This window comes from Mobula hypostoma, chromosome 22 (assembly GCF_963921235.1).
Source record: "Mobula hypostoma chromosome 22, sMobHyp1.1, whole genome shotgun sequence".
Lineage (NCBI taxonomy): Eukaryota > Metazoa > Chordata > Chondrichthyes > Myliobatiformes > Myliobatidae > Mobula > Mobula hypostoma.
This window is the reverse complement of record NC_086118.1, coordinates 47,394,906-47,417,052: the sequence shown is the minus strand read 5'-3', so window position 1 is coordinate 47,417,052 and position 22,147 is coordinate 47,394,906. Positions and strand designations below refer to the sequence as shown.

General features: G+C 42.3%; 1 long non-coding RNA gene across 1 annotated transcript; it reads right to left on the bottom strand.

The window, feature by feature from the left end:
- Positions 1 to 411: 411 nt before the first annotated feature.
- Positions 412 to 12,933, bottom strand: LOC134360331 (uncharacterized). Its single transcript, XR_010021321.1, has 3 exons — positions 12,784 to 12,933; positions 2,407 to 2,494; positions 412 to 596 (listed from the first exon to the last, which is right to left on the bottom strand). It is a non-coding gene; the product is annotated as an uncharacterized LOC134360331 (long non-coding RNA).
- Between the last annotated feature and the right edge of the window lie 9,214 nt (positions 12,934 to 22,147).

The following is a 22,147-nucleotide window of genomic DNA, read 5'->3' as shown; positions in this document are numbered from 1 at the left end:
GCATTAATGGGACAGTGTACAGATCCATTTGAACACTGAAACTATCCATACCTACGTATAGCAGACTTGATAGTAGCCGGGTTCAGGCTGAGTCACAGCAAGTAACTTTCAAGATAACGTGCACCACCATGACTTCCTCCTACAGAGGTCCATCACTACTACACAACATTCATTGGCACAACTAATACCGACTACCCCACCATCGATCCCGCTGGAAATGTAGTAGAACTAACAACCTTAAAACTATGGCCACAAAAACAAGGCAAAAGTAGGGCATCCTGCAGTGAGTGATTTGTCTCCTGACACTCCAAAGCGACTTCAGCGCCTACATGCCGCAGGTCAGGATTATAAAGAAGTGACCTGATTATAATGACTTATAATCAGAAGTGACCAGGATTATAATGACTTGCCTTAATGAGTGCATCATCAAGAATCTAATTGGCATCAAGGACAGTGCAGTGTTCTTGATCGACACCCCATCCACCATTTTGAACGCTCTTTCGCTCCGCCACTGGCGTTATCTGGCTCCTTCGTGTACCAGGTACGAAATTCAGTGCAGCAATTTGCCAAAGTTGTTCTGATGGCATCTCCCAAGCCTGTAAAGTCAGAAGCAGAATCATTGATATGCAGTATGTCATGAAATTTGTTGTTTTGTAGCTGCAGTACAGTGCAATACGCAACAAAATTACTATGTGACAGTAAGAAATCGATAAAAAAATTAAGTAGTGTAAAATGACAGCAAAATAGTGAGGCAATGTTCATAGTCCATTCAGAAATCTGACGGCAGAGGGTAAGAAGCTGTTCCTAAAACACTGAGTGTGTGAATTCAGGTTCCTGTATCGCCTCCCTGATGGTAGCAATGAGAAGTGGACATGTCCTGGGTGGTGGGGGCCCTTAATGATGGATGCCATTTTTTTGGAGGCATTGCCTTTTGAAGATATCCTCAATGCTGGGGAGGCTAGTGCCCAATAAAGAGCTGGCTGAGTTTACAACCCTCTGCAGCTTTTTCATTGCTGCCTGTGCATTTGACATCTGCAGAAAAGTAGTCATCATAAAGGGCATGCTGGTATTTATTTACTTGTACGAAGTATATCCCATATCCACACATCTAACTTTATTTTATATACAGTAATTCATTATTTGTTGTTGAATGTTGTTTTGTTACCAACACACCACAGCAAATTTCTAATTCTTGCAAATGTATATGGCAGATATAGCTGATCCTTGAAGATATCCTTCTACTTACATAGATCACCTACTGAGTATCTCCCACAACATTGCTATTTGCACCATATGCTTCAGAATTCCAGCATCTGCAGTTTTATTGTTTTCAGATTCGCCAGTCTCCCTTTTCAAAAAATGTTGCTCTTTATATATTATTACAGACCTATACCAATGCAGTCTTTAATAACCCGCTGTGACTTGTCTGACTATGATTGTAGTCATGTGCATAGCAGCTAAATTCCAACAGTGCCTGATGGGAAAGGAGGTCAATCTTAAATATCTTGAGAAGAGAAATGAAACAGTGCAAAGATGACTTGGAAAAGGCTGAAAGCAACTGTCCCAGAACAGAATACTGGGCTGTGTTTTCAGTTTAAACAAGCATTAACTAGAATAGTTAATTATCTGTGAGGTTTTCATGAAATGATCAATATATTGATAACAACTTAATTGGAAGAGGGCTTGTCAGTATTTGATCACAGATTAAAGAACCAGGAATTGCTTTGTGTATTCACTTGTGAGATTAAATGTGAGATTTAGGATGAAACTGGACTTTATTGAGATAAAGAAACAAACTTACAAGCAACACACATAAAAGTTGCTGGTGAACGCAGCAGGCCGGGCAGCATCTCTAAGAAGAGGTACAGTCGACGTTTTGGGCCGAGACCCTTTGTCAGGACTAACTGAAAGAAGAACTAGTAAGAGATTTGAAAGAGGGAGGGGAGGGGGAGATCCGATATGATAGGAGAAGACAGGAGGGGGAGGGATGGAGCCAAGAGCTGGACAGTTGATTGGCACAAGGGATATGAGAGGATCGTGGGACAGGAGGCCTAGGGAGAAAGAAAAGGGGGAGGGGGGAAAAAGCCCAGAGGACAGGCAAGGGGTATAGTGAGAGAGACAGAGGGAGAAAAAGGAGAGAGAAAAAGAATGTGTGTACATAAATAAAAAACTTACAAGCTTGCTTTCTCTAATACTCAATATTTTCAGGAGAGAATTGCTCGGTTCCCGATGCTAAGGGACAAGCTTGTTCAGCTCGCTGCTCTGCAAGGTTTAACCCATCTCTGTGCTGAACTGAGGCTGGGGCCTGCAACTACGGGTTCCTGAATCGGCTGCGGTGACGGCTGCTTTCAGGGCTGTGGACTCACTTTCAGTTCTGAATGTTGTTGGGTTACTTTTATTGTTTACCTGGTTTGCTCTTTTTTCTGCATCTTGGGTGTTTGATGGTCTTCTTTTCTTTCATGGGCTCTATTGGGTTTCTTCGTTTTCTGGCTGCCTGTGAAGAGACAAAACCTCAAGGTAGTATATAAGTATACATGCTTTGATAATAAATGTACTTTGAACTGTGATTTAATGACACCCACGGCCCAACAATCATTAATTATTTACAGAACAACGTTCATCTGGTGGAAGTGAGATTAGGAATAATGGCTCGGTCTGAAACTTCTCCAATCCCTCAACAGTGCACGGAAGTGCTATTTATTTTAATTTTTTTTTATTGTTTAGAAATACAGCACAGTAACAGACCCTTCTGTCCAATTACCCCCATGTGACTAATTAATCTACCAACTCTAACAACAGGAATTCTGCAGACGCTGGAAATTCAAGCAACACACATAAAAGTTGCTGGTGAACGCAGCAGGCCAGGCAGCATCTCTAGGAAGAGGCGCAGTCGACGTTTCAGGCCGAGACCCTTCATCAGGACTAACTGAAGGAAGAGTGAGTAAGGGATTTGAAAGTTGGAGGGGGAGGAGGAGATCCAAAATGATAGGAGAAGACAGGAGGGGGAGGGATGGAGCCAAGAGCTGGACAGGTGATAGGCAAAAGGGATACGAGAGGATCATGGGACAGGAGGTCCGGGAAGAAAGACAAGGGGGGGGGGAACCCAGAGGATGGGCAAGGGGTATATTCAGAGGGACAGAGGGAGAAAAAGGAGAGTGAGAGAAAGGATGTGTGTATAAAAATAAGTAACAGATGGGGTACGAGGGGGAGGTGGGGCATTAGCGGAAGTTAGAGAAGTCGATGTTCATGCCATCAGGTTGGAGGCTACCCAGACGGAATATAAGGTGTTGTTCCTCCAACCTGAGTGTGGCTTCATCTTTACAGTAGAGGAGGCCGTGGATAGACATGTCAGAATGGGAATGGGATGTGGAATTAAAATGTGTGGCCACTGGGAGATCCTGCTTTCTCTGGCGGACAGAGCATAGATGTTCAGCAAAGCGGTCTCCCAGTCTGCGTCGGGTCTCGCCAATATATAAAAGGCCACATCGGGAGCACCGGACGCAGTATATCACCCCAGTCAACTCACAGGTGAAGTGTTGTCTCACCTGGAAGGACTGTTTGGGGCCCTGAATGGTGGCAAGGGAGGAAGTGTAAGGGCATCTGTAGCACTTGTTCCGCTTACACAGTTAAGTGCCAGGAGGGAGATCAGTGGGGAGGGATGGGGGGGACGAATAGACAAGGGAGTTGCGTAGGGAGTGATCCCTGTGGAATGCAGAGAGAGGGGGGAAGGGAAAGATGTGCTTAGTGGTGGGATCCCGTTGGAGGTGGCGGAAGTTACGGAGAATAATATGTTGGACCCATCCCTCCCCACTGATCTCCCTCCTGGCACTTATCCATGTAAGCGGAACAAGTGCTACACATGCCCTTACACTTCCTCCCTTGCCACCATTCAGGGCCCCAAACAGTCCTTCCAGGTGAGGCAACACTTCACCTGTGAGTCAACTGGGGTGATATACTGCGTCCGGTGCTCCCGATGTGGCCTTTTATATATTGGCGAGACCCGACGCAGACTGGGAGACCGCTTTGCTGAACATCTACGCTCTGTCCGCCAGAGAAAGCAGGATCTCCCAGTGGCCACACATTTTAATTCCACATCCCATTCCCATTCTGACATGTCTATCCACGGCCTCCTCTACTGTAAAGATGAAGCCACACTCAGGTTGGAGGAACAACACCTTATATTCCGTCTGGGTAGCCTCCAACCTGAATGAACATCAACTTCTCTAACTTCCGCTGATGCCCCACCTCCCCCTCGTACCCCATCTGTTACTTATTTTTATACACACATTCTTTCTCTCACTCTCCTTTTTCTCCCTCTGTCCCTCTGAATATACCCCTTGCCCATCCTCTGGGTCCCCCCCCCTTGTCTTTCTTCCCGGACCTCCTGTCCCATGATCCTCTCGTATCCCTTTTGCCTATCACCTGTCCAGCTCTTGGCTCCATCCCTCCCCCTCCTGTCTTCTCCTATCATTTTGGATCTCCCCCTCCCCCTCCAACTTTCAAATTCCTTACTCACTCTTCCTTCAGTTAGTCCTGACGAAGGGTCTCGGCCTGAAACGTCGACTACACCTCTTCCTAGAGATGCTGCCTAGCCTGCTGCGTTCACCAGCAACTTTTATGTGTTTTGCTTGAATCTACCAACTCTTATGTCTTTGGACTGTAGGAGGAAACCCGAGCACCCGGAGGTAACCCTATGTGGTCACAGGGAGACCATACAAATTCCTTACAGAGAGCAGTGGAACTGAACTATTGTTACTGGTGCTGCAAATAGTGTTACACTAACGTTACTCCAAACATGGTGGTTATTATGGCAATAAGATACAACTAGAGGCCTTAGTTAAAACAGCACAGTACCCGTGTGGGTCGAGACTCACACGGAGAAAGATCTGAGCGTCACATGACGATGCTCCCCTGTGACTGATTAGCTTATTGGACACTGAGCGTTCTGAAAGTTTGTTGTAAAAACTTACAAAAGAAGGAACAATGAGGTTATCGGCAACAAGTCTGGACTCCAGTAGTTGACGAGGACAAGGAGGAACTTTGCTCTGGGACAAGAGCAAGGGTTCTAATCCCTGCAGTGCCGAGCTGGCCTGCTCAGAAACAAGCAGACAATACTTAACTCAGAAACTGACTAGTTTATCGAGAATAAATAAAGGGGGAGGGGAAATAGTTGGAGTAAACCAGATGTGTAATGTGTTTTGCTTTCTCAAGCTGATCAAAAGTTGGGATGTTATGGGCAACAGACCCTCAAAGTTACAGCTCAAAGCAAATTTATTATAAAATTACATATTTGTATAGCCCTCAGATTTGATTGATTGATTGATTGACTGAGACACAGTGCAGAATAGGCCCTTCCAGTCCTTCGAGCAGTGCCACCCAGGAACCCAGCTATTTAACTCTAGCCTAATCTTGGGACAATTTACAATGAACAATTAACTTACCAGCCAGTACGTCTTTGAACTGTGGGAGGGAACCCACGAGGTCACAGGGAGAACGTACAAACTCCTTACAGACAGTGGTGGGAATTGAACCTGGGTCGCTGGTACTGTAAAACGTTGTGCCAACAACTAGGCTATTATGCCACCCCAATTCCATTTTCTTCCACATATTTACAGGAAAATAAAGAAATACTATATAATTTATGAAAAAAGCCTATACATAAACCAACGTGCAAAAGACAAATTGTGCTAAGAATAAAAATAAATAAATAATACATAAATAATGAACAGACACACAAAGAAACAAATAAATAAACAAATGAACAAATAATGATAAATATGTATGTAAGGGGGTTTACGACTTTTATGCTACTGCGGAGGCTAATTAAAATGGCGCCTTTGTTATGCTAATCTGGGGAATGCGGCTTTGTTGTGTTAAACGCTGAGAAAGTTTGCGCTAGCTGCTTATTTTGGTTTAGAGTGTGATAAGAGGGTGCTATTAACCAATTGGGATAGTTTTTATGTTTTTGGTGTATTTGAAGATACTGTATGCGCGGGGTTTGGGGGCAGAAGGCAGGAGAGCGAGACAGAGGATGGACGAGGTGCTGTGATGTCCGCTAACGGGGTCGGACCCCGTTAGCGGGCATTTGGCGAGGAGACGGAGACAGACTTGTGTGGAGCGTCTGGTCGACCACCACTGGTGGTCCCAGGCGGCCGGTCGAGGTGGTCCAAGGGGTCACCTTGAAGAAGAAGGTCCTTGAGCTCCAACTGTTTTGTGCATGAAGAGATTGAACTTTGATAAGTGTGGCGCCTTTTATTTTCCTTTTACATTTTATTCTCCATTAATTATATAGTTCCAGTAATATCTATAAACTGTAAATCATTTAATCGTATCTGGTGTATTGTCTGTTATTTGGACGGGGTGGGGTACATCACACAGCATCCACACAAACGAATTATCCAGTTTGCCGGGGCCGAGGGCTGTTTCCCTAGGCGACAGCGAGCCAAGCAACCCTGAGGCTGGCCAGGGGGGCTACATTGTGGGGGCTCGTCCGGGATCGAGTCAGCTGGTATGCTGTGTGGGTGCCCTGTTTAAATCTGTAATGTGTGTCTCTGTGGGTTATTTGCTGGTGATTGCTGTATGCATGGTGGGTGAGGTCTTTGTTCGAGTTCGGGCTGGCATTGACGAGTTGGAGGTGGCACTCGGGACTGTCCATGCAGTTGGGAGAGAGAGGAAAGAGTGGTCTGATTTGGAGGTAGGGTCTGCGAATAAATGTTCTAGCTCTGGCAGGCTCCGCCTGGCACTTGGGATAGTGTCCACCCCAAGAGGGGCGGAGACGTGCAAGACGTGGACGGAGCGGATCTCTCAGTTGTTAGATGAGTGGCAGTGCTCGGTTGAGGGAGGGCGACAGGGATTGGTTAAAAGTTTGAGTAGGTGGGCTGGTGACAGTGTTAGAGTTGTCAGGTTCACTTACACCGTAGTGACAGCTGTCAGTTATTTGAAAGAGAGGGGGGAAGTTTTCAGTGTGTCTTCTCTGGCTAGGAGGGTGGCTAAATTGCTTGCAGTGCCAGGGGGATAATTTCAGGGGATCAGCCCCTCCTTCAGTTGTTCAGCTGATCAGAGAGGTGTCGGGAAACCTAGTGGAGGCCCAGTGGGGGAACGGCTTGGGTCTCTGGGGAATAGATAGGTAGTTAACTAGATAGATGAATAGATAAGTGAATAAATACTGAGAACCTGAGTTGTGGAATCCCAGAAAGTGCGGTGATAGTTTGTGCTCAGTAATCAGCTCAGAGTTGCGGTGAGTGAAGTTATCTACACTGGTTCAGAATCTGTTGGTTGTGCAATAATAACTGTTTCAGAACCTTGTAGCGTGGGACCCAAGTTTCCTGTACCTCAGTCCCCAAACATAATTTTTTTACATCTTCATCCTTGTACTTCAATCCTTTTCCCATCCATGGTCCAAATTTTCCATTCCTCAGCATTGATCCACACCTGCTCTTGTACTCATCCCAAAACGCCGGCTCTTTATTCCTCTCCATCGATGCTGCCTGACCTCCAGCAATCTGTGTATGTTAATTTGTACTTCACCTTCTCCCTTTGGCTGACCATTGTGATTATCATCGGAACCATTTCCCTGGACTCCACCCTTTCCTTTAAGCATGAACTGACCTGGTGTCTTTCCTGACTGCTTTTCTTTTGGTGTTGATTTGTCTTCTGTGAACATTCTCCCCCAGGTTAGTTGCCCAGGCAGAATTTACATTAGGAAGGTAAATTCTGATCTCAGCAAATGAAGAAACCATTGTTTTCCTCTTGATTAATATTAGGGAGGGCTTGTCATCTATGACTACAAGATAAAACTGAGAGGAAAAGTGTAGATTGAGTGTTTAAAAAGTTTGAAGAGTCCTAAGGAGATTTACGAGAATGTTGCCAGGACTCATGGGTATGAGATATAGGGAGAGGCTGGGCATCTAGGAGTTTATTCCTTGGAGTGTAAGAGCCTGGCGGGTGAAGAGCCTTAATGAAGTATCTCTGCCCAAAATGTCGACTGCTTATTCCCCTCCATAGATGTTACCTGACCTGCCGAATTCCTTCAGCATTTTGTGTGCGTTGCTCAAGATTTCCAGCTTCTGCAGAATCTCTTGTTTTTGTGAGGGGTGAATTTATCGAGATGCATGAAATTACGAGGGGTAAGTGCACACAGTCTTTCACTGTATGAAAAGGGAGCCAACTATTAGAGGGCACAGGCTTACAATGAGAGGGGAATGATTTTAAAGCAACCTGAAGGGCAACGAAGAGTGGTCGGTATTTGGAATAGGTTGCTGGATAAAAGAGCATCAGGTACAATTATGACATTGGAGAGACATTTAGATAGATATATGGATTGGAAAGGTTAGAGTGATACAACCTACATGCAGGCAAATGGGGACTAGCTTAGGTGGACACTTTGGTGTGCACGAATGAGTTGGTCTGAAAGGCCTGTTCCCATGCTGTATGACTCTATGAGTCTAATGGATGAGAAGACAATCTATTAGGTTGTTATAAGACCATAAGATATAGGGGCAGAATTAGGCCATTTGGCTCCTCAAGTCTGCCCTGCCATTTCATCATGGTTGATCCATTTTCCCTCTCAGCCCCAGTCTCCCACCTTCTCCCCCGTCCCTTCATGCCCGACTAATCAAGAATCTATCAACGTCTGCCTTAATTATACCCAATGACTAAGCCTCCACAGCCACCTGTGGCAATGAATTATCAGGTGGTCAGGGAGAAAAGGGTGAATGGTACCAAATCTTTGTCAGTTCCTCTTATTTTTACCAAATAGATGTAATATTCTTTTTAATCTATAGGAAATCCCCAAGGACAATACTGGCAGAGGATCATTTTAACTTCTCTACTTCCCTGATAGGTTGGAGGGATTGTGTACCATTTGCACTGTGAACATTACATTGTGTCGGCCTTGAGCTTACAAACCCATGATCCACAAAGTTATATCTTATCTGAGATCATATTCAACCACACAGCAGTCTTCCATGTTAGTCTGTAGGATGTTAGCACTTAAAATGTTGAAAGTCATCTTTATTCACACAGCCTGACACAATGTATGAGAAGATTACCAATAGGCATGAAAGGATTATGCAACCAGTGTGTTGAGTCACACCAGACAGTATGAAAGATAAAGCATGAACAAGACTACAGTGTAAATCCAGCAGTAATGTGTTGTAATACCTGCAGTTTCTTTGAAATTGATTAAAAGCCTTCCAATGAATATAGTGCATGGAGTGCTAACTGTTGCTTGCAGAAGATTGCAACATAGCCCTAAGTTTTCTCTAACTTCTTTCCTGAACTAGATCTAATTTTGATAACATCACAGTGTTTCATAATCCACTTTACTATACTTAGATATTACAAAAGAGGCTGAAACACTTTTAGGGAACTCTAGATGTGGCCTTCCATAAGTCACTCCAGTAAACTCCCTGTAAAAATTTTGAACTTAAAAGTAATTTCCACAATAGTGTCATAAAACAAAAAAAAATTCCAAATCAGTGAAAGTACATCTGATTCAGATTCTGAAATCTGATTTTGATTCCATGTCCAGGTATAGTTATTACCCTACAACCATTAGGCTCCTGAGCCAATGTAGATAACTTCAATCACCTCAGAAATGAACTGATTCCATTGACCATGGGTGCATTTTCACTGACTCTACAACTCATGTTCTCAATTTTATTCATTCATTCATCCGTTCACTCATTTATCTATTTATTACTTATTATTATTATTATTATTATTATTATTAGGTTCATTTTCATTTTTGCTTAGATTGTCTTCCTTTGCATATTAGTTATTTGTCAGTTGTTGTGTGTAGTTTTTCATTAATTCTATTGTATTTCTTTGTTCTACTGTGAATGAAAATAGTTCTTAGGGTAGTATATGGTGACGAGTTTCCTTAAGGTTGTCATGGCTGGGGGTGGGGGGAGGGTAGTAGGGATATGCTCCCACTAGATATTAAATGTTCCCAATGGTGTGCTTTTCAAATAGCCTCTGACAACCAAGTCCAGCTCCTGGCCCTCACTTGTGGCTTAGCTACTAAGCCCAGCAAAACTGTTGCTACTGACAGGAGGGTCTCTGGTGCCTTAAAACCAGTCGCTTCAAGCGGGTGGGCTCGTCAGCTATGGTTGGCGCTCATCTAGGAGAAGGAAAACGCTGCTGCCTTGCAGCTATACCCACTCATGGGGAAGGCTTCGGGAGTAAACCCCGAGGAAAATCCAGAGCTGGGGTCCATAAGGCAGTCCTCCACTGGGTCAATGTTGACTTGTGACTCCTGTAATGCCACTCATACCAAAATGTGTTGGTCTCTACTGTTCCTTTGGATTTGTCAGGTGATTAGAGAGGGGGAGACTTCTACATGGGCAACTTGCTCTCCATATCATACTGCCCTGGCTTGCATATGACAGCTAGGGCACAACATCCATGGTTAACCCCGAGGGCCTCATATGTACTTGAATAATAAATTTATTTGAACTTTGATTCTGGTAGGAATTTGTCAGATGTGATTTTCCATTGTCCCAAGATGGAAAATTGGTTCGAGCTGTATTGATGCCTGGTTTGATTATAAATCAGTATAGCACACTAAGTCAGCCGATTGAAGAGTTTTGTTTAAAGATTTGTAACAAAAACTTCCAGTGTATCATGCAAAGTACACAATAAACACAATAAAGGGGTAGATGAGATGTGACAACAACCATCTTGGACCAGTGTCAGTAGCAAAGCCCAGATAAATTGAAACTGGAGCAACACACATCAAAGTTGCTGGTGAACGCAGCAGGCCAGGCAGCATCTCTAGGAAGAGGTGCAGTCAACGTTTCAGGCCGAGACCCTTCGTCGGGACTAACTCTTCCTTCAGTTAGTCCCGACGAAGGGTCTCGGCCTGAAACGTTGACTGCACCTCTTCCTAGAGATGCTGCCTGGCCTGCTGCGTTCACCAGCAACTTTGATGTGTGTTGCTTGAATTTCCAGCATCTGCAGAATTCCTGTTGTTTGCGTTTAAATTGAAACTGGGCCATTTGTTTTTATCTCTTCCGTGGCCGTAAAAATGTAGTTGCACTGGAAGAGGATATAAAGGAGATTTACTGATATGAATCCAAAAATTAGAGGTTGGCTACACTGGGAATGTTAAGCTGATTTTAATCAAGATTAAAACAAAAAGAAACATTGGAAACATGCAGCGAGTCAGGCAGTATGAAGTAAATGCTTCATAAACAGAGTTAACTTTTGAGGTCAATTTTGATTTGATAAAAGTGCTCTAATTCATGAATAGCTTTGTCAAAGTAAACAAAGGAAAATTATTTCAGTAGCAGCAGGGTCAATCTTCAGAGAACAGAGAACTTAAGGTGACTGGCAAAAGAACAAGAGATAAGAAAATACCTAATCTTTCCCCTTCAGCCCGTAGAATGATTGCATTTCTTACTTTAATGGCGAAAAGATGTATTTTACAACATTGGAAAGAGCTTAATGCTCCAACTACCTTTTTTTGGTTTTCTCAGACGATTTTATGTTTGAATCTGGAGAAAATTAGAAGTAACCTTTATGATTCTTCATTTAAATTTGAACAGATTTGGGGACCTTTTATTCGATATTTTCATTTAATGTAATATTTACCCTTCTTGTTTTTTCTTCACTGTTTTAATGGAGGTCGGGATTGAGGACGTGATTTTAAGTTTAACTCTGTTTGGTTTCAAGTTAGCCCATTGCTTTGCTTTGCTTTTAGTTAGTTGCACGGTGGGTTTTTTTTTGGGGTTTTTTTTTCTTTTTTTTTCCATTGATATATATAAAATCTAGTATACTATTATGTTATCTTGGTTTCTTATGCTTAAATTACATTGTTTGTAGTATTTTCTTTTTGGTATTGTTATCTTTTGGAATTTTATTATACTTTAACATTGTATTAATGTTTATATGGCTTACCTTTTTTGTATACTTACTCAATAAAAAGATTTAAAAAGAAAGAAAGAAAGAAAGAAAATACCATTTCAGAGCACAGTTTGTTAGTTGGGAGAAATTGTTTCCATAGGTCAATTCAAAAGTGAACTGGATAAAATCCTTGAAGAAACTTACAGCACCAGGGATAAATAATGGAGAGGCAGTTGTGCAAAGGGCCATCAACAACATGATGGACTGAATGGTCTCCTACTATGATTTGAGAAATGAAAGTGCCCTTTTAACAAGCTATCCTGTAATTTACAGGATTATTTTTGAAGAGAAATTGATTTTTAAAAACATTGGAAGAGAACACTGTATTTAGAATGTAGAACAGTACAGGCCCTTTGGCCCACAATATTGTGCTGACTCTTTAACTAATCCAATATTAATCTAGCCTTTCCCTCCCACATAACCCTCCATTTTTCTTTCATCCAGCTGCCTATCCAACAGTCTTTGAAATGTCTCTAATGTATCTGCCTCTATCACCATCCCTGTTCCACACACCAACCACTCTCTGTGTTAAAAACCTCCCTCTATACTTTTCTCCAATCACCTTAAAATTACGTCTTCTCGTATCAGCCATTTCTGCCCTGGGAAAAAGGCGCTAGCTGTCTACTCTATCAAAGGCTCTTAGCATCTTATACTGCTGTATCTAGCCGCCTCTCATTCCTCCTTTGCTCCAAAGAGAAAAACCTTAATTCGCCCAACCTTTCCTCTTAAGACTTGCTGTCTTGTCCAGGGAGCACCCTGGCAGTTCTCCTCTGCTCTCTTGATAGATCCCACATCCTTCCCATAAAGCGGAAACCAGAACTGAACACAATACTGCAAGTGTGGTCTAACCAGGGTTTTACAGAGCTGCAACATTACCTCGTGGCTCTCGAACCCAATCACCCAACTAATGAAAGCCAGCACGCCATACGCCTTTTTAACCACCCCATCAGCTTGCGCAGCAACTTTGAGGGATCTGCTGACGTGGACCCCGATACCCGTCTGTTCCTCCACACCGCCGAGACCCTGCCATTAACTCTGCACTCCGCATCCAAGTTCCAAAGTGTATCTTTTCACAATTTACACTGTAGTTACACAGTAACCCATTTCAACATGGCCTGTGTTTGGAAAAAAATCAACATGTTAGCAAATAAACAACAGCAGAGGTGCGGTAAGGGACGAAGAGAGGAAGGTCACTGTTATAGAGCGGACAAGTACTGAAGTCACAAACAGCTTTCCACTTCTTTTCTTCAAGCTTTTTCTCAGAAATACATAAAATATTCTGGATTAAGATTTTTCTTTTTGCCTCAGGAGAGTGTGTAGTGTTTAATTTTTTTTCTAATCCTTTTGGGAGAATCCAATGTGCTTACTGACTTTTTTGTTGAAAGCTTTTCAAAGAGATCTACTCTATATCCATGAACCTTATTGCTGTTTCCTTGGGCAGCAGTGTGCTTACTGATATCACCAGGCTAACACAGCTTTTAACCTTTGTCTTTGAGTTAATTAAAGAAAACATTAGGTCTTAGCAGAGTCACTCATTAGCCTTGAGTGCGTGAAATGTTTCCTTAGCGACTGAAATACCAGAAATAATAAACATTTCAAGGCAAACTGCCTTCTCCCTGCCAACCAAGTGATTTCCAGTTGTCAGCAGATGCTCCTGGACCGTGGGAGTCGGGAGCAGAGTTACATCTAAAACTGATTGGGTTTTCTTTCTCTACTGAATTTGGAGTTTTACTGGGCAAATTGTTAAGCAATTTTAGAGACACAAGAGATTCTGCAGACGCTGGAGATTTTTAGCAACACACACACACACTCTTCCTGATGAAGGGTCGTGGGCTGAAACATCTCCAAGTATGATACCCGACCTGCCGAGTTCCTCGAGCACTTTGTATGTGTGTTGCTATGTAATGTTCTCTTTGTTGTTAACTAATTCAGGTGAAGTGATCCCTGTGGATGTGATCAACAGCAGTCGAATGCACTAGCAATTCCTTTTCTCTGGGAAATATACACTTTATTGCATGTCATTTCTCTGTCCAGAATACCATAAGACCATAGGACATTGGAGCAGAATTAGGCCATTCAGCCCATCAAGTCTGCCCTGCCATTCAAGTGTGGCTGATGTATCCCAGTACCTCAGATATCCTCCCATGACCATTGACAACAATGGGTACATTCCCATGATGCATAGCCCCCTTCAAAGATCATGATACCCTCCCACAATCACAGCCAATTTTCCCCAAGTTAGTGACCTCCTCACGTGATCACGTAACCTTTTCATGTGTGCCACAATCACAAACAAAAATCCACAATCACCAGCAACTTTCACCCATCACCATCAAGCTCCATTTTAAATATACCTAATGACTTGGCCAATGACTTCAAAGCATGTGATACTTCTAGAAGAAAAAGCAACTTTTGAATTGATCTCTGAATCAGAAACGGGTTTAATATCACTGGCATATGTCAAGAAATTTGTTGTTTTGCAGCAGCAGTACAGTGCAATAGATAGTAAAAAAGATTATAAGTTACAATAAGAAATATATATAATTAAATTAAATCAGTAGTATAAAAAAGAGCAAAAAAAGAAAGAATATCATGAGGTAGTGGTCATGCGGCAGCAGTACAGTGCAATACATAACAAAATTTCTGTAAGTTACAATAAGAAATAGATAAAAAATAATTAAGTAGTGTAAGATGGAGCAAAATAGTGAGATTGTGTTCATGGGTTCATGGACCATTCAGAAATGGTGGAGGGAAAAAAGCTGTTTCTAAAACGGTGAAAGTGTGCTTACTGATATCACCAGGCTAACACAGCTTTTAACCTTTGTCTTTGAGTTAATTAAAGAAAACATTAGGTCTTAGCAGAGTCACTCATTAGCCTTGAGTGCGTGATGGGGGTCCTTAGCGACTGAAATACCAGAAATAATAAACATTTCAAGGCAAACTGCCTTCTCCCTGCCAACCAAGTGATTTCCAGTTGTCAGCAGATGCTCCTGGACCGTGGGAGTCGGGAGCAGAGTTACATCTAAAACTGATTGGGTTTTCTTTCTCTATCTGAATTTGGAGTTTTACTGGGCAAATTGTTAAGCAGTGATACAGACACAGTTAGAGATGCTCTCCACGGTACAGCTGGAGATTTTTAGCAACACACACACACACTCTTCCTGATGAAGGGTCGTGGGCTGAAACATCTCCAAGTATGATACCCGACCTACCAATTCTCCTCAAGCTCTTAATGAAGTATAGCTACTGTTGTGCCTTCTTTCTAGTTGCATCAATACGTTTGGCCCAGGATCAATCCTCTGAGATACTGGAACACTGAAATTTGAAACCACTAGCAATTCCTTTCCTCTGGGAAATATACACTTTATTGCATGTCATTTCTCTGTCCAGAATACCATAAGACCATAGGACATTGGAGCAGAATTAGGCCATTCAGCCCATCAAGTCTGCCCTGCCATTCAAGTGTGGCTGATGTATCCCAGTACCTCAGATATCCTCCCATGACCATTGACAACAATGGGTACATTACCATGATGCATAGCCCCCTTCAAAGATCATGATACCCTCCCACAATCACAGCCAATTTTCCCCAAGTTAGTGACCTCCTCACGTGATCACGTAACCTTTTCATGTGTGCCACAATCACAAACAAAAATCCACAATCACCAGCAACTTTCACCCATCACCATCAAGCTCCATTTTAAATATACCTAATGACTTGGCCAATGACTTCAAAGCATGTGATACTTCTAGAAGAAAAAGCAACTTTTGAATTGATCTCTGAATCAGAAACGGGTTTAATATCACTAAAAACCAAAAAAAAAACTCCAACCCAAAAGAAAGACAAAATTGATCAACTGAACTAAAAGACTTGGGCAAATCTAAAAACTTAAAAATGAAAAAGAAGAAAACCTTAGTGCTGACGACTCCATTCCCCTCCAACAACAATACAGAGAAATAGAATAGGTTTGGAAATAAAGATATTACATTAAGTGAAAATGCTGAATGAATGGCCTCCAAGTTTTTTCAAACTTGATGGAAGGGTCATAAACTGCACTTCTAATTTTCTCCAAATTCAAACACAGCATAGTTTGTGAAAACCAATGAAATACCTTAGGAGGGTTAATCTCTTTCCAATTCAATAAAATAGACCTTCTGGCCATTAAAGTAAGAAATGCAATCATTCTTCGTGATGAAGAGGTTAAATTATTTAAATCGATCATTGGTAGTCCAAAAATAGCAGTAATTGGATGCGGTTGTAAGTCTATATTTAAACCGTTGAAATAATATCAAAAATATCTTTCCAATATTTCTGCAACAGGGGACATGACCAAAACATGTGGGTTAGATATCTCACTCTTGTACACCTCCTCATCACCTTCTAAAAGTCTACAGACAATTGTTGTGTCGTCAGAAAATTTACAGATGGCGTTTGAGCTGTGCCAAGCCACACAGCCGTGGGTGCAGAGTAGAGCAGTGGGCTAAGCACACATCTCCGTGGTGCACCAGTGTTGATTATCAGAAAGGATCTTCTGATGAGCTTGAAGCCAACACTACTGAAAGTGTTCTTTCCGGTCAAAGTTGAACAGCAAAGGATCCTTTAGCAAATTGCAGCAAGTTTTATTTTTCAGAGGGATGCAAAGTCAAAGTCAAGTTTATGTGCACAGGTACATGCATGGGAATCTTACTTGCAGCAGCATCACATCGGAGCATTTACAAGACAAGCATAAACTAAACATAAATAATATACATTTTTTACAAGAAAGAATGCAATTAGAATTTTAAAAAACACAATCAATTGAAGATCAAAGGGATCAATGTGTTCATGGTGATGTTGAGCTGTAGTGATTGAAACTGTTTTTGGTTGGTTCAAAACCTGAGTGTTGAGGACAAGCAGTTGTTCTGGAACCTGGTGGTGTGGAATTTCAGGCTTCTGTACCTCCTGCCCAGTGGTAGCTGCAAGAAGGTGGCATGGCCCAGATGGTGGGAAGGTTACACCTCAAATCTGATGAAACCACAGACAGTTCAAGTGAACAAGTAGCTTTATTTGTCACATATACTTCGAAATATCGAAACACATGATGAACTGCGTCATTCTGCGTCAACAGCCAACACAGTCCGAGGATTGCCACACTTTTGGCACCAACATAGTATGCTCACAACTCACTAACCCTAAAATAAACGTTTGGAATGTGACAGGTAAAAGTGCACCCGGAAGAAACCTACACAGTCACAAACTCCTTACAGTCCGAGGCAGGAATCAAACTCCAATTAATGATTGTTGGCACTGTAGAGCGATTGTGTCATACTTTTATCCTTTGTTTGGTTTGGTGAGGCCAACTGGGAATTTAATGAGAGCGGTTGAAAATAAAGAAAAGTTCCAAACATTTTTTGAGAGCAGTGTTGATGTTATCCTTAGATGAATATTTGAATATAAATATCATTGTTGTCATTAAGCTTCTGGAAGAAAAAAGTGGCTTTGGGTAAATTATAGAAACAGGGCAGGCTAAATGGGCAATCAAGTTAGCGCTAACAGAAAAGGGCTAATCACACTGACCAGTTCTTGGTCAGTTCCTCTGCAGGTTATGGTGTGTTCACTGTTTCTTCCAAGTACATTTTAAAAGCCTCTTTTACTTTTACAAGCAGTGATTTGCCAACTTTTTGCTTGCTTCTCATCATTGTGATTTTATCTGTGGAGAGACTAGATTAGCTTTATTTATCATATGTACAGTGAAAAATACAGTAAAATATGTTGTTTGTGTTAATGACCAACGCAGTTTGAGATGTGCTGAGGGCAGTTCATAGTGACACCATGTTTCTGACACCAACATAGCATGCCAACAACCTACTAATCCTATCTCCCATCCCATATGGCTTTGGCACAACTGAGTTCCTGAGAGAAACCCACATGGTCCCAGGGAGAATGTACAAACTCCTTACTCCTCAATGGCAAGAATTGAACCCTGATCTTACAGCCGGCAGTGTAAACTGTTGGGTTAACAGCTATACTACCGTAGTGGCCCAATCTGCTACCACGGCACCCAATTAAAAAACAGAAACCAGGCAAAACATTCAACATGGCAGCATGGTAGAAAGAGAACCAGTTGACCTTACAGGTCCAACAATCTGTTCATCAGAACAACCTGGTTTTTGGTTGATATCCATAAGAAACATAATCATTTAGCAGTAACCTCATGTGACCATCAGAAGAATAAGTAAACGTCCATTTGTATGCCGAAGGTTATTTTACTATCCTGACATGGTAACATTGTTAATTACTAGTAGAAAAATGCAATGTGCTCTGCAGGTACAGAGAAGTGCATGGTGCTTAAACCAAAATGCTCATATTTGATTGATGCTCTAATCATTTGTCAAACTGCCGACTGCTCATGCATCTGTTTATGTTGTCCATTGTAACAATAAATGCCATCCTGAGTGGTAACTAAAATAATAAATGAAACAGAAAATGCTGGGAATACTCAGCTGGTCAGGCAATATTTGTGGAGAAAGGATAACATTCCTCCAGAAATTTAATTAGAGCAAGTTTACGATGCCACCTTGACCTGTGTAGAGAATTCAATCTCACATTAAGGCCAACGTATGTTGCCGATTTCTAGAGAGTTGGGAACTGTACCAGGCAGCCAGAACCCATTAAAGCAGGGTTTCCCAACCTTTTTTATGCCATGGACCTCTACCATTAACTGCGGAGCCCAAATCGGGAACCCTTGAAGTGAAGGGATCTGTTGTTACTCTCATTGCAATAGGACTTCAGTGAAGCACAATACTGCTTCAGAAAGCAGCACAGCAATGCAGAAGGTGCCTGGATTCAATCCCGATTTCCAGTGCCCTCTGACCATAAAACCCTGAGAGCAAAACTAGCCAATTTGCCGCATTGACCCTGCTCCGCCATTCCAACATAGCTGCTTTATTATCCCTTTCTCCCTGTAACCTTTGATGCCCTCACTAATTAAGTACCTGTCAACCTCCGCTTTAAATATATCCAAGGATTTTGCCTCTTTAAATAAATTCCTCCTCATCACTTTTCTAAAAGGACATCCTTCCATTCTCAGGCTGAGCCCTCTGGTCCTAGAGTCTCCCAATCCCACGTCCACTCTATCTTGGTATCCCAATATTCGGTAAGTCTCAATGAGATTCTCCCTCATTCTTCTTAACGTCAGTGAGTACGGGCCCAGAGCCATCAAAAGTTTCTCATACATTCACCCTTTTATTCCCGGGATCATTCTAGTAAGCCTCCTCCAGACCCCCTCCAATGCTAGGCCATCCTTTCTTAGATTTAGAGCCCTTAGTCATCTCTGCGTTGAACTGAGGCTGTGGCCTGCAATTAATGGGCTCCCGGACTGGCTGCAGCAGAGACTGGCTTCATGGCTGTGAACTTTAATTCTGAATGTTATTTGCTTACTTTTTATTGTTTGCATGATTTGTTCTTTTTTTGCACATTGTGTGTTTGACGGACTTCTTTTTTAGTGGATTCTACTGGGTTTCTTTGTTTTGTGGCCGCCTGTAAGGAGACGAATCCCAAGGTTGTATATAGTATACATATTTTGATAATAAATGCGCTTTTTTCTTTAATACAGCACAGAAAAGGCTCTTCCAGCTCTTCAAGCTGTGCTGCCTAGCAATCCCCCAATTTATTCCTAGCCTAATCACAGGACAATTTACAATGACCAATTAACCTACCAAACAGAATAGCTTTGGACTGTGGGAAGAAACCAGAGCACCCAGATGAAACCCCCGCGGTCAAGGGGAGAACATACAAACTCCTTACAGGCCATGGCGCAAATTCAGCCTGGGCTGGTGGTACTGTAAAGCATTGTGCTAACCGCTATGCTATCATGCCACCCCTTTAAACTTAGAACTTTGAACTTTGAAATGTGGTCTAAGCAATATCCTATAAAGTCTGTGTGGAACTTGCACATTCTCCCTCTGTTTAGATGGATTTTCTCCAGTTTCCCACTCATATCCCAATGTTGTGCAGTTCTGTAGGTTATTTCACTACTGAAGTTGCACCTAGTGTGTAGGTGAGTGATAGAATCAGACCCGATGAAGGGTCTCAGCCCAAAGCGTTGACTGTTCATTTCCTTCCACAGATGCTGCCTGACCTCCTGAGCTCCTCCAGCATTTTGTGTGTGTTGATAAAATCTGGGGGTGAATTGGTGAAGATGCGGGGAGATTAAAATGTGCAGGGTTTATATAAATTGGTGATAAATGATCAATGCAGACTCAGTAGACTTAAGGCACTGTTTCTATGCTGTATGACACTATGAATCTGCTTATTTTCACAATATCACTGCCTGACCTTCATACTTGGCTATCTGAGGCATCTCCAATCAAAGGTTCAAAGTTTACCTACAGGGCAAAAAAGAACCTGAGGCCTATTTGTGCTGGTGGTCACAAACTCCCGGCACGACATCTAAAACTTTCACAAACTTCTCTAGATGTGTAGTGAAGGGTATATTGACTGGCTACATCACACCCTTGTATGGAAATACCAATGCCCTTGTATGGATTGTAGTGGATACGGCCCAGTCCATCAAAGGGAAAGCCCTCCCCTTCAATGAGCATAACTACGTGAAACACTGTCATAGGAAAGCAGCACCCATCATCAGGGACCCCCACCACCCAGGTCATGCTCTCTCCTCACTGCTGCCATCAGGAAGAAGGTACAGGACCCTCAGGACTCACACCACCAGATTCAGGAACAGTTACTACTCCTCAACCATCAGGCTCTTGATGCTTGATAGCTTCACTCAACTTCACTTGCCCAATCATTGAAATGTTCCCACAACTTATGGACCACTTTCAATGACTCCTTATCTCAGATTCTCAATAGTTATTGCTTAATTATTTATTATTATTATTATTATTATGTCTTTCCTTTTGCGTTTGCACATTTTGTTGTCTTTGCACCCTGGTTGTCCGCCCAGTTGGTGCGGTATTTCATTGATTCTATTATGGTTATTGGTTCTATTGAATATGCCCATGAGAAAATTTAATTTAGGGCTGTATATTGTGACATATATATACTTCGATAATAAATTTACTTAGAACTTTGGTTCTATGATTCCAAGTATCTGATATTTCTCAGTATTCAACATATATTAGGTAAGCTTATCATGAACACTTTTTGTGGGTTTTCTCAGAGCACATTAGCAAAGATATGTAGTTGGGTAAAAGTATTTAAGTGGTTGATTGCAATTAAATCAAGAGCCCTGGAGAGAAACAGACCTTTTGGCCCACATAGTTTGTGCTAGCCTTCAAGCACCCATGACACTATTCCCATTTTAATGTCAATCATTCCCGTCAATGCCCTCCATTTCCTCCACCCGCCTACACACAGGTGCTATTTATGATGGTCAGTTAACATATCCTTCTGCATATCTTTGAAATAGGAGTGAGCCACAGCACCCAGAGGAAATACATGTGGTCACAGAGAAAATGTGAAAACTATGAACCCAGGGTGAACCCAGATCTCCTGGAGCTGTTACATGGTAACTCTGCAATCTGCAACACTGTGCAACCTTTCTTCCGAAATGTCTTCTGTTGCAACTTCCATTTATTAAGTGACACAGCAAAATATACAAAGTCTTCCCACTGTGGCATTATAATGCAGTCCTGGTAAAGGGTCTCGGCCCAAAATGTCAACTGTTTAATTCCCTCCATACATGCTGTCTGACTTGCTGAGTTCCTCCAGTATTCTGTGTGTGCTGCTCAAGATTTCCAGCATCTGCAGAATCTCTTGTATCTTGCACAATGTGACAAAAAGCCACTTAAAGTGACCGGAAGCTTCGAGCAACATTGTAAAGAATGAGAGAGGTAGAAAGGTTGGAGATGGAGCTACAGAGGCCAAATTCTAGTGAGACTCAGTAGCACAGTGATGAAGTTTTGAAAGATACATATGATCAAGAGGCTAGGATTAGATCCATGGTTCATTGCCAGGGCAACTAAGTTTTGGGAAACAGACTTCAGGCCAACCCAGGGCAACAAATGGGTTCCATTGTTTACAGGCTCCATAAATCAATTTTGTCCAGTAATCAAAGAATACACAAAAATCCTTGATATGGACTGACATCTCCTCTGAATTGTAATAAATGGCAACTGAAACACATAAGGCTGGTAAGAAAGAATAGTCACTAAAAGTGGAGAGAGGTGGGGGGAGAGAGAGGGGGGAAGAGAGAGAGAGAGGGAGAGAGAGAATGGGAAAGAGCAAGAGAGAGGGAGA